General features: G+C 42.0%; 1 protein-coding gene across 1 annotated transcript in view; it reads right to left on the bottom strand.

Moving 5' to 3' along the window:
- TSPAN8 (tetraspanin 8) overlaps positions 1-4,532 on the bottom strand; it is a 30,487-nt gene extending 25,955 nt beyond the window's left edge. Inside the window, exon 1 of the mRNA XM_075058008.1 lies at positions 4,490-4,532. The gene's annotated coding sequence lies outside the window, so the exon portion shown is untranslated. The remainder of the gene's footprint in view (positions 1-4,489) is intronic.
- Positions 4,533-13,884: the final 9,352 nt, after the last annotated feature.

Here is a 13,884-nt window from a genome sequence, read left to right as displayed (position 1 = left end):
GTTTAACAGATAACCCCCTATACGACATCCCATCACATGCTTTACAGAGACGGGACAGAGGAGAGCTCCTGCATTTCTGCATTTCCATTGTCTGCAGAAGTGGTTGTCTTACTAAGCATATTTCACATCTTTCAGGACAAGGCCAGTGATGGTCATTTTCTGAATATTAGCTGAAGTACTTTCCCGAGAAGCAGAAGACTTAGGGTCTAAGCAAATCTCAGCCTTGAATGGGGGGGAAGAATCCCCAGTATCAGGGGACAGTGCATTGTGGAGGGGTATGAAGGTGGGGTGTGCAAACCTAATCTCCCGAAGCTAGGCCCTTGTGGAGATAAGAAAGCAGAACCCAGGTGACTAGTAGGAAAATAGGGTTAATTCTGTATTAGTTTACTCGCTAGGACAGTAAACTAACCATGGATCCGTTGTGGGATTCAACTACCATAGGTGTTTATGCATATTGCTTTAAACTGGTTCTTGAATATGTGACAGAAAGAGAAGATCCCTGAGCTTCCACCTTTAAGTATTCATCTCTGCCCAGCACACTGACTTTCAATTTGTTCCAGCAAGGTTGTTGCTTTTCAGAGAGGCGGGTGAATCTTCCTTTGCTTCCAACAAGATTATTTGCTCTCTACCCCCGTGCCCTGAGTCCTCATTTCACATTCCTTTATCAGACAGACAGCTTTTCTGTGTATTTTTCCTCTTCCTCCCCAGATTGTAGCTGCCAGGTATCTCCATTCTTCCTCCTGTCTTTTGTGAAGCTGGCTATTCTCTCCAAATTCCTTCTTTCCTGCCCTCTCACCCTTCCTGTTCTTCATTTCACAGCACAGAAAACTCATCCCTTAATTACCTCTGTGTCTTTCAGTTGGCACTCTGTTCCTTTACATTTTTCTTATAGACATACTTCCCTGGGTCAGCTTACCTAGAACAGCCTTGAGATTCCCTTGTGCAGTAGGTATCTGCAAATTCTGAATTTTCTGTGAAGCTTTTTCTCTACCATATATTCTATATCTATCTGTACTCCTGCACCAGTTGATTCTACAGTCTATTGATCTTTTCTTGGAGCTCTGATATACTTAATGCATGTACAGCTCTAATCAGATATACATTCTGAGTTAATGCATAATATGAAGTGTCTTCTCTGACTAGCTCTACTGATACCACAATTCTTTGGATTTCTTCTCCCAGTAGTCTCCTAGTCATCATTGTCTTCTCTGCGTAGTTCTTGCTTTTAAAGACAAAAGTAAATTATGTTTTTAAGAAAAAGAAAAACCAGAGCTATATAAAGTTAGCCTTTCACTACTTTCTATTTGCTCCTGCAATAACTTAATTTTGATTACTGGAATGTAACATCTGGCTGAGATCTCTCAGCATCAAACTAGACTTTCATAACCAACTATTGTGTTTCCAGGCAATGTGTCTCCCAAATTATGACAGCATACCAATACAGACATAAAATGTGTTTATGAGTCTTCAACTGCTGTGGAGGATGTGAGATCATTGGGCTGAATACTTAACCACATCAGGCTTGTTCGGGCGCCATCGCAGATTTCACGACAAAACTTAAAGGTAGTTAAATAACAAACCGCGCGTCCTCTGTGCACAGAGGAATCCTCTACGCTCACCGAATTGGCGTAACTGCTCTGGCACCTGCTCTGGTTATAGAAAGTCTTTTGGGGCATGCCCAAGCAATAGTGACCCTGACTGCTGGAACACCACAGTACTCGAAGCAGACTTTTGCAGCCCTGACACTTCTCCAAACCAAATGCTCTGCTCCAGTGTCAGGAGTGGGAGAGAGAACAGGAAAACAGAGACAGGGCAGAGAATCGATGACAAAGAAAATACCAGGGAAATCAGGGGAAGGAAGAATACCGTGGGCTGCTTAGGGCAAGGGAAATCAAGACAGATGGGGGCTGTACATGGACTGTGCTACACAGTAAACTATTAACAACAGAGATCAGAGACAGACAAAGTAAAATGCTCCTGAGCTTCTTCATAGTTGAGGCAATAAAACACAGCTTTAGATACACATTCGCACCCCTCAGTTTGTAAGCAAAAGAAACCCTGGTTTGAAACTGCACCCGGCCTTTCTCCTCCCTTATCCTGTTAATAAATAATTTTCATAGATAACAACAACTGGTACGTGGAACTCCTGTAATGATGGAGACTTCACTCACATTTACATTACACATTATCTACAAGCACACCTTGAGAGATGATAAGAACGTGCGTGTGATAATGTGTAACTGTTGGTGCCTGGTACGGTACCGATTAATCTAAAACACGGTGTGTACTCTAACGCACACATTTGCTGAGGAAACAGGAAGGAAAAGGAACACTCCAGCAAACATAATGTTCTACTACTAAACTCCCTCTCTTTTTTCAGTATGCACCCAGCTTCTTTACTAGGGTGCAACTGATTGAGCAGATTTTAGCAAGTTTTAGTAAGATAATAATGTCCCAGAAATTATAAACTAAACATAGGTTTATCATGATGCTTTATACCTTCCCCACCTTTTAATTCATTTCTTGGAGGCTTTTTTTCTCTGTTGAGTATTTTTTACTCCTCAGCGTGTAAATAACGTCTTTCTACTGCTGGCAGCAGTCTTCACATTACTTCAGACTTTGGCCCCCAAAGTCTCCTGCACCTGTGCTGTTCCAGAGCCCTGCTGAACCCCCAGTGACCAGCTCTGTGCCCAGAGCTTTGCCTGGAAAGCTTCATTGCCCCCGGGGCTGCTTGGGCAGCCAGGCACAATAAACCCCGCTTCTTGCTCGGGACGGCACAGAGACTCCCCATAACCACAGAAAATTAGCAAATAATTGATGTAGTAAATATTTGTATTCCTAAGCAAGGAAACAAACCTCACAGGTTAAGAATGCCCAAAAAGATTTGGTGGAGTAAATTGTTTTCTGCTAAAATAAATTACAGTACAACCACAAAACCCCAACATTCTCTGTAGTTTGAGATCTTAGGCAAGGATTACTTAGCTTGTATTGTCTCCACTTTTATGACAAATTCATTGTGCCAATGTTAATTAGATGTGCTTAACAACACATAAAAGTAACCCCAAGCAGAACTGGAAAAAAAGTCAATTTTTTACTTAACTAAACTTCTGTGGTGAGAGGAATTTTATTGAAAACCTTAGCACTGCAAAATTGCACACACAAATAGGCTGTACTCTGTAAAAGTCACAATCATTCATAAAATGTAGTACACAAGGTTGTTGGAAAGGCCTTTCTATTCCAAAACAAATTTACAAAGTCGGAAATGAAACAAAGATGAGTGAAAGGTAAGAGAAAGCAGAACAGAAAGTATTAATTATTTTGTGCAGGGACAAAAATGTAACAAAAGAAGGGAAATGAGAGGCAGCATTTTGCCAGGAAAGCCATCATGTGAGCTTTTAGATGCAGTTGTTCATAGAAATTGGCAGGAAAGGGACTTCTATGACCATAGCTCCAAGTCAGAGGTCAATGGGGTGACCACTGTTTTAACCTTATACTTCTGGGACAACATTTGTAAATAGAGACAAGAAAGAGACACATCCAGGGCCAGAATTAGATGAGGAAAAACATATGAGAAACTATAAATCAGCTTCTTAGGAAAAAGCAGAAAATAGCTGAACTTCTTCCACCTTCTCAGGTAGTAGACCTGGAGCTTAGACCTAAACAGCAGGAACATAAATTGGTAGCTGTCACTGTTATTCATGATTAAATGCCAGCAGCAAATGCCTCACAGAGTATGTGTGTATATATAGCGTGTAGCTGAGGTTTTCTCAAAAGCTGAAAATATTGCTCTACTAACTGATAAGAAAACAAATGCAGCAGAATGCCAGTGCAAACCCTGGCTGCTGTGAGATAGCTGCCAGCATGGTGGATGGATACAGCTGGAAGGAAATAATGCCACATTTACGTACGCAAAATATTTTCAAATATTCATACCCAACCCAGCAATGACAGGGACTACTGTGTACTGAGGTGGAGGCAGGCATATTCAGAAAGCTGCTTGGCTAAGACTAAATGCATCAGTGACAAAAGCCGAGCGGGACCCCCTTCAGAAGGGACATAGGTCTCACACACACACACACACACACACACACACAAAACTCCGTCCTCTGTGGGAGGCGTCCATTTAGTAGCCTTCCACCTTACTGAATGAGTGTTATCCTTCAGTCTGGAAGTTTAAAAGAAAGCGGGGCAAAGGAGGGTCCCTCACGGTCTACTCCATCACAACTGATCGGGGATGATAACCATTACTGGGTATAATTCTGCTACAGTAGCCCAAGGAGACAATCCCTATCTAAAATCCAGGCATAAGGCAGCATTTGGTACACAGTTAGCTGGTCAGAGCAAATTAAAGGGACGACTGTAAGCCAGGCCCATCAGACAACAATGTCCTGAGACACACATGGTAAAGTTACACCGTCACTGGACGCATTTTTGTTAGGAGGAAGCAAAACACCTGAGCACCCACGGGAGCATGCAGCCATCTACTAACCCTGTGAAGTAGATGGTTTCTTGCTTCTGTCCTCGCCCTCTCGGTTGTCTTGAAGGATGCAACCTGTAGACTTCCTTGCAGAGATGCTGGGCACCTTACCTCGTCGGGGTGGACAAAGCTGCTCCCTCGAGAGGAGGGGGGACAGCTAGCAACACAAGGTCAAGGTGACAAACCCTCAGGGAAAAAATGGTCGCTTACCTACGTCGGCTAGTCTCTGTCTTCATGCGTGTGCTCAGACACCAGATTTCAGGCGGGGATGCCTATAAGCACATCAGAGCATCATTTCAATAAGGCATAATTACTACTGTAAACGAGTTATTTTCAGTTGTTTCCCGGTGTATAACTATAATTAGATCTTCTGCCCTTGGGCAAAAGCCCAGGTCCTGCTGCCACCGACCAAAGACCTGTGCAGGAGGCTGAAGCGTTTGTTCCCCAGCTCGCAATACTGCGAAGAGGCAGAAGATGGCAGAAGGAAGCCCTGAAATGGCATCCCACCAGCCCAGGTGGGAAAGCCCTGTCCAGAGCTGCTCAGCGTAGAGGAAGAAGTAGCCGCATCTGATCTCCATGTCAGGGTGGCTTTTCATCTTGGCATTTTGGGGTGTTTTCTTTGCCTTGGTGTCTTATGTTTCTATGACACCAGAAGTACTGGAGAATAGCTGAACACTGTGTGGGAATGTAAAACGCTTAATCCAGTAATGGGCTGGGTGTGAATTTCTCTTTTCACCCTTTTATTTTGTACTGCTTTTGTAGCCACGGCTATTACTGAGATCAGATTCTGCTCTTTTGTGGCAACCTTTGGAGAGTCACGTTCCAAAGGACAGCAATCCTGTGAATTCTCAAAAACGGTTGAAACACCAGATTTGGAGCTCTTGTGCAGCTTATTTTGTATGTTTTAGCCTGGTGCTTTGCTTAATTAGGCCTTCCCTTACTTTCAGTTTGCAAGGGTTGATTTGCAAGCTGGTCGCACTGCACCATCAGGAAGAAGAAACAACAGCACAGTGGCAGTGCCAGTCCCGCTTGCTTTCATTCAGTGTTAAGCAAGCTGTCAAAGTCCATGCTCCTTCCTTTCGAGTGAAACTCTGGTGAAATCACAAAATCCTTTCATCCACATGGAACTTTAAAGAGGGTTTATTAGATTTTGACAAAGCCTGCAAGGCTGAAGAGAGAAACATTATTTGATCCTTGGACGTCTGTTGCTTTCTCTCCAGCCTCCTCACTTGATCTAATATCTAAAGATGAGAGTCAGCAGCTAAACTAATCTGTTCGGGAACAGATCCTAAAGGCAATGGCCGAGTGAGCAGTGACCACAGCTAAATGTCCCAAGGTAGCTGGAGGTCCCACAGCAGAGCTATGGCACAGAGGATTGACGAGGAAGCTCCCCTTCGCCCACTTCTCCACTCTTTCCACTTCAATCTACCTGGAAAGCCCAGTACTCAGAAGGGCTCCCTACCATCCCTGCTTTTCTGGCAAGCTCCTCTTGGCACCCCTCTTCCCCTGCAAGGAGCAAGGGGCTTTCTCTGGCTGTCTCCCACCAGACTGCTTCTCCTGGTGTGTCTGCTGCCTGGACAGGCAGCCTCTGTCCCCAGGGCTCTTCGTGGAGCTCTGTGTCACGGCAAACAGACCCATGCTCGTAACAGCAGTAAGAATTGAAAATAGCAGTCAGTAACAATTGAAAATAGAGGTTCTCACACTTAGTTACACTAACACCAGGTCTTACTGCATTGTCAGAGAGGTGTTAACCTGCCTGCACAGACTAAGAGGAAGGCCACTGTGGTTTTTTAATTCATCCATTTTGTTCAAGAAGGGACAGCAAGTGGCCACTCGAATTTTTACAGGAACTGAACCTCTTCAATGTGTCTGTCCTCTCTCCCAGCCCCAAGTGACCAAAACAGGAACTGCGTTGCCTTGGTGTCCCATTAAAGGCCAGTCTAAGCATGGCACCACGAAGCAGCACTCCCACAGCGTGTCCACTCAACTCGCTGTCCACTGATGCTCTCGCCCTTGCTCGCACTGGCCTGATAAAGTGTGGTACAAATTGCAGTTGTTTGGGCTGTTAAATAAGACCAGCTGTGTTAATTTTATCTCCACTCAAAACAAAGCAAAACAAACACGCACAGAAAGGGTTTGACAAGGGGAAAGAGAAGAAGGAAATCAATAGGGAAATAAATAATGTGTTTTAAGCTTCTAAGAGGGTATTAAAATAATGCAGATTAAAGAGCAAACAAAAGCTCTGAAGCAAGCTGACAGTGTCCTTTTAAGTGAACATGTGTGGGTTTATACATTCACATATGCCCTACAGGTGCACTTGCCAGCTATCCAACCAGACTGTACGAAAAGTATGCGTGATTTTCCCTCCTTTCCCTCCACCCCACCAGACATGTTTACTATAAAAGAAGCTGAACAAGTTTGGTCTCTTCCTAATAAAACCTTAATAATTATTTCAAGTATACAAAGACTTGCTGCTTTTCTTTTTCTCTTAAGCCAAAACAATTGGTAGGATGTTCTGTTTATTACTCTCAGCACTTCAGCCATCACCCTGGTTTTTAGACATTGGCTAGAAATTTATTAGGAAAAAGGAATCACTACCATCTCTTCAAATAGTTTCCTTGGCTTTTGACCTTGGTTTCTCAGCAGAAATCTGTGAGAATGTTGTTGATACTCTTTGATGGAGTAAAAACCTGTCATGAGATGCGTCGTGGAGCAAGTTTGAAGGCCAGCTCATCCTGGCATCTCGCGTCAGAGACCAAGTCTGCCATTCTGGGATTAAAGGAGTGAGCAAAAAAACTGCACAGGAGCCCTTATTGCCCCTCTCCTCTTGAGGCTGGCAAGGAGGGCGTCATGTCCATCAACAAGAATGATGGGGCGGGAGTGTTGGGAGGGTGGGGAGTACAGAAAAGCTGAACCATGGCATGCTGATGGGACTTAATCCAACCTGGCTGCAAAGCTGGTGGCTTTGATAAGAATGACATGTTCATCAAGTATTTCCTGGTCTGTCAGTCTGGTAACTCCCATCAGGACTCTCATTTCTCACCAGATAGAAAAGCACAGGATTATCTCACTGTGAAAAATAAAGTAGCCACATAAAGCTGCTTTAAGAATACCCAGGGCCTTGTCATATATCCACACTATTTTATATCGAATCCATAGAAGACGGGACCCATTGTGCATCCAGTAGATTGTCACATTTTGGGATGGGTCTTGTCACTGCACTGAAAGTATTGTCCTTTTTCACAAAACTCACAAGCTCTATTGTGTCCAGCATTGCCAGTAACCCCTATCAGTATCTGGAATATCTGGAATATCTGGAGCTGAGTCAATTGGCTGTGCACCCAGTGCACAAGCCATTGTAGAAGTGAGAAAAACATAGCAAAATTAAGAAAATTATGCTTTTAGTAAGCAAATAAAGGAAGAATTGCTGTTGGTGATGCCCATGACTTTTCCAGCTGCCTAGACATCTGAAGAAAGCCAGAGAGGCAGAAAGATTTCTTTAAAGATCTTAGCTCTATCCCATTTGTAGGTGCCCTTCTCCTAAAAATTTATCTCTGCAGATGATTCCTGTACCTCTCACTATCTTTTTCTCTATGTAATTCTCATTCTAACACTTCACTGCCACATGTCTGACAATCAGTAATGGCTAAAACTAAATTTTCTGTCCATCTTTCCCAATTTTTCCAGGGCTCTTAACCTCACACTTCCTCCAGCCCATGATCAGGAACATTTAAGATTCTGCTCCCTCTTTCAGTCACTGTATGATCCAAGTCTATTTGCCTCCTCCTACATAATAGCTCACAGATTCATCCTTTCTCTCAGCAGCCAGCTAAGGCTCATAGCAGGATCCCGTCATTTTGCACTTTGCCTGTAATAATCTGGTCTCCAGCCATGTTCCAGCACTACTGCTGCCTTCACTTCCATTCAAAACACTATTAGAACCATGTTCCTGGCTCGTTGCTTTGGCTGCATCACCACTCTCCTTGTGTCCTTCCAGTGGCTTCGCATTGTCGAACACAAGCATCTTATCTTCGCCTTTAAGATCTTTCACATTTAGCCTCACCCTATATGTCAAATATATTGGCCTATCAAACTGTCAGCTCCTGCCTGTGATCTGACAAAGATGACAGCCTTGATCACCATGTCTGCTTCTTCCTCAGCCACCTCTATGCTTTCATCTGCCTGTCCCCTATGCATAAGGAAAACTACTATGGAGAATTCTTTATTTAACCTCCCCTGCAGGTTTCTCTGTCTGGGGACAGAGAAATAAATTCCGTAACTCCCCTCCTGCACTGGCCAAGCACATGCAAAGCTGTGATTTCAGCATAACTGCTAAGCCCTGTTCACTTTATACTTGTCTTATCCTTTCATCTTACTCCCACTGAGTTCAACTACTGTGACCGACATGGACAGGAATTGTATCCTTTGCTATCTGCCTCCGACCTGGACACTACACAGGAACCCTTGCTCCTTATAGAAGTGGCAGTAGTGACTGCGAGAAATCTCTCTTTGGAATTGTTATTAAGGAATCCAAATCACCTTATGTTTGTAAGGATAGGGGGCCAAGTCCATGCAAGGTATTAGGTGCCTAACTTAATGTTTAGATGCCTAACCTCCCATGTGATCTGTAGCAAGTTAGGTACCTTATAGAAAATAGACAACTTCCTCCCCCCAGCTCTGCAGGCACGTCTTGGAGACCTCAAGACTACTAATGGCTGCAGCAGAGGCTGTGGGTTGTTAGCATTGCCTACGCCCAACTACAGAGCAAGGCTTTCCGTAGAACTGCATCTCTTCCCAGCAAGGGAAGCTCAATTTCTGGGGCAGTGCTGTGTTAGTCTCAGCTTGCCCTGCTTCTTCATCTGCTTTCTCTGCCTTACACAGTTATCCTCTTTCTCTTCTCATTTCTCCTTCTGCCAGTCAGTGAATGTCACCCCAAGATACTGGCAGTAGCCTATAGCCATAGTAGTATTCCTGCTTACACTAGCGACATGGCGGCCAGTTCCAGCTCACCTTGTCACTCATAAGGTCTTGCTCCCTTGGCCTAGTTACATGTTACGAAAGAGCTGCTTCATGTCCTCTGCATATGAGGTTTTCCATTAAGGTTGCTCAGCTGCCACAATCAGGACCTGCCTTTAAGGTAATGACCTGGTCACAGACTCTAGCATTGCAGTGATTAATTTTACTGAACAAAGGTGTTTATTCCCAGCTATCATTATTATTCTGCTTGCTTAGTCTTGGGAACCTCTTTAGGCTGTCGGCTTGATGCAGTCTGGGAGGGGTTATAGCACTGGATTGCTCAGGACTTTGAGACAGCTAATGGATATTAATGACTAGACTCATTGTTATATAATTGCAGAATATGGGGAGGCTGTTATACTCAAGTAGTTTTGGCCACCTCCCCTTCTTTCACAGCAGCCAAAATCTTGTACCTGAACTGTTTTGCCTAACAAAACTGTGGTCTTTCTGGCCATTTTTCATTTGCTGCTTCTACTACTTTGAATTCTTGGCAATGAACCTTAGTGTAACGAGAGTTATGATATGGAGTTAAATGACAGAGTATGGAAGAGGTTTTAACTTTATTAACTCTCAGCCACCAAAGTGGAATGGTGTTATATTTGGATTTTTTATTCTTTTGATGTTTCTAGAAATCCCACTGAAACACTGCTGACTAAAGTTCAGTCACTCATAAAACTTTATAGATCATTAAAATTTCTGTTTATTCCAGCTCTGAGGGAGATGTAGGTTACACTATTTTAGATGTTACTAACTTTTATTCCTTAAGGACCAATAAAAATCAGGCCTGAATTAAATCCCAGAGATTTAGTTTAGAGGTTAATTTTTCCAGTGGACAGCCTGGAAAATTACATTTTGTCCCAAAGAAATCACATTCATTTATGTTTAATTTCATCTCCCTGCACATAGAACATGGACCAAAAGTCAGGTAGACAGGAATCCTTGTGGCTTTGGTAAGTTTGTTCCCCACCCCTTATAGGAGGTGAAACTTTTTAGTCTAAAACACTAAGTTTAATTCATTCACTTCACTTCCCATTTCACTGGGCCTTGTACCCTGACTGCTCACCGTAAACACACGCAGCTTACTCTGGTCCCGTTCTGGATGAACCAAGTCCCTGAAAATCAAAACCTTTGAAATTTCTGGATTACAACTATTGTTTAAATATATGTATAAATTGTGTTGTGCTGTTACGGCAAAAAGACCTCTCATGTGCCTTGCGGGTTCTTTGGATAACTGAACCAAGATTTTTCAGCAGCATGTCCTGAGGAGGAAAACCTGCCTTAGACAAAGAGATCCATCATAAGACAGTGAATTTAATCATTGTGACTTCTCTTCCACTATGTTGTGGCTATTTGCTTCTTTTGCTCCTTATCCATAATTATATGTCTGTTGGTTTGGTCCTGTTTCCCAGTACTGCTCCAGTATACTGGCTTCCATATCTACACAGACCTGCCCCAGGGCAGCACTTACTTAAGCACATGCATAACCTTCAGCATGTGAACTGCCTCAGGAGACTTTAGCTTGTGCTTAACTCTAATGAGTTTTTCTGATCAGCGTGTTTAAATATTGAAATGCTGGCAAATATTCAGATAGGAGCATCAGGTAATTTTCTTCAGGCTCCCTCTGCCTCAGTACGAGTTTTGCAGGGTAGTTATTTTCAGGTGCTGTCTGTGTGCAAAGCTGAAAAGCGCCAATGATTTTCCCATGCTAAATCATATTCCTGGTCAGTGTGCTCCTTTGCTGTTTCAGGTTTCTGTGATGACTAAAATCATAGAGAAATCTTCAGCTACTCTGAGGTCAAAAAGATCTCCATTGGAATCTCTAACATTTAACATGCCCTGTTGATGCTGCTCTTCTCTACAGAAACTTTAAAAGCTTTGCATAGTAAATGCGTGATTTACATGCAGTCCATAACTCACCGGTTTCAAAGGATCTGCTTTTCTGTCCAAGAGCTGCATAAATACATCATGTTTTTCCTTTTTTATGGGATTACTTTAGAACAAACACATTGTGTTATGATCGGTAATTAAATCAATAAATCTCTGAAACAATTCACAGCTTTCTGATTTATTTGAATGGTCAGTGCAACATCTTGTGTTCACATTGTGCTCTTTGAAAATTATATATGGCTATGTTGACAAGTTAATTTTTTCCATGCCATCTCCCTCTCACTTCCTAATGAGACTGAAGACTGCATATAGCTCAACTATTTTTCATAATGTACTTTCTGGAGTACTTAGCACTTATGTTTTATATCAACTTTTATTTCCAGTAATGAATTAGCACTTCAGCCCAGAAACCTCTCTGACAAGAGCCTAAATGTACACGTATTTTCCCAAGTTTCGCAAATAACACATGTAAATACGCACACAATATACATGTGCATTCATCAAGGAGAGGAAGGAGAGTGTATCAAAACATTTGGATCTTCAGTTCAGACAAGCATGCAGAAGTTTGGATGTTTGTTCAAAGTCTATCCAAATGTATCTGAATCTTTTGGCTCTGGAAATCAATCGGAAATCTTGCAAGGTCAAACTTTCTCATGAGATTACCTCTAATACCTCTTCAGCTTCAGTCAGGCCAGTAAAAATACCACAGAATACTCTCTTGTCCACTTTTTCTCTCAGCTGAAAATGGAAAAGATGAGGAATGTGAAAATTAAACAATTAATCACATTTTTTCCAACCCTCAGGAAAAGGCTTGGTTCGGTTCAAGTTTTTTTCGCAAGGTTTCAGGTTTGCTCTTGTTTTATGCAAACTTGTTCACGGAGCCCAAGTCCATATGTGAATCGCAATCATTCTCGTGGTCAGAACTGCTCCTGTTAACTTTAATGGGCTTAATAACAGGATCGTAGTCTTTCAGTCTCAGAGTACAGTGTTTACTAGGGGTTTCTATCCTTACATGCAACCACATTCCCACTTTATTCCCACTTCCTGCTATTATGGGGTACTTTCTTCAACAACTCTCCTGACAAGTAAAGAAAACACTGCTCTATAAATCTATTTTAACTGTACAGAGGCTTACTCAAGCCTGTACATCGCACAAATTATACTGGGCTAATTTGGGATTTAATGGGATACAGAGGTATTGTGCAGGAATTTTGCGTATCAACGTACCATGCATGGCTTTTCCCCAGTGATGATTCCCTGAAACATTATCTTCTTCTGAGAAGGAATTCCAGGAACACTCTTGCCCTGAGCCTTCAAAGATCTTCTTCAGAATAGGTGACCTCCTCAAGTTCTTTTTATTTCCTAAAGCCTAGGTCTCATGCAGATTAGGAAGAGTTTTAGATTATTTATCAAACAACATTTCTTAAAATCACTGTGAACTGTTACCTCAAACTTGCATGTAAACAAACCACACTGTTTGTAATAAACAAAATGAAATCAAACAAAATATGTATTAACATACAAATACCATTCACTGCTTATATCTGAGGAAGGTTTTGAATAGCTGCTGATTGTCACAGAATAAGTGGTAGCACCAAATGGAAAGATTCCACATGGAAATTCCTCTTTCTCCTTTATTCTCCTTTGCACTGGTAAGTCAAATGTCAAGGAAATTATTCCAAAATTAAGTTTTTGCCAAAACACTCTGTAACCAAAATAGAAGAAACACACTCTTTTTGACCACTTCACAAGAAAGGAAATTGGAGCCATGAAATTGCACAAATTATATTATTGGATTGTTTGTTTTTCTCTGTGAAGAAGTTCATGATACAATAGATGAAAGGTCTGAAATAATTAGGGAAAAAATAATACAGTTGCAAGTACAGATTTGTATTTTCTCTTTGCTTCAACAAATGTGAGAATGCCAAGTTTTCATTTCTGAAGGTGTCCATGTAGCAATATGCAAAAAATAACTAGTTTTTCTTTTAGATTTTAATGACATCTCTGTTTATTTTCCCACCTAGACTGAAAGGGAATTATAAAGGGTTGTATGTTTGCCAGTCATCTTGCTTTGTTCTGAACACCACTGTTAATTTTGTCTGGAGTTGGATGATTCAGTTATTTGTAGTCCTCCATACATCTCATAGAGAAACATACACACACTGTAACAAAGAGAGAAATGAAAAGGACTTATCCCAACTAGAAGCCTTCACTTTTCCAAGAGGTCAGTGAAACAGAAGGTGTTTTGGACACTCATGATGCAATTAAAATGACTCATTGTACTGAAGTCATTGGCTGGCATGAGGCAAGTAACTTTACTGGGATTAGTCCCAGTTGCATTTCATTTCAGCTCCTGAATTTCAGCTGCACTGAATTATTCCTGGTTAGACAAGGGAATAATGTTATGGAAAAAAATGGAGGGATAATGTTATTTCAGCAGTCTAGAGAGATGTCCATCATTTGTTTTAAAAGTTACATGGATACGTTTATTCGACATTTTCAAA

This window comes from Buteo buteo, chromosome 26, assembly GCF_964188355.1.
Source record: "Buteo buteo chromosome 26, bButBut1.hap1.1, whole genome shotgun sequence".
Taxonomy (NCBI): domain Eukaryota; kingdom Metazoa; phylum Chordata; class Aves; order Accipitriformes; family Accipitridae; genus Buteo; species Buteo buteo.
Note: the sequence above shows the minus strand (reverse complement) of the source record. Positions and strands in the feature narration are given on the sequence as shown.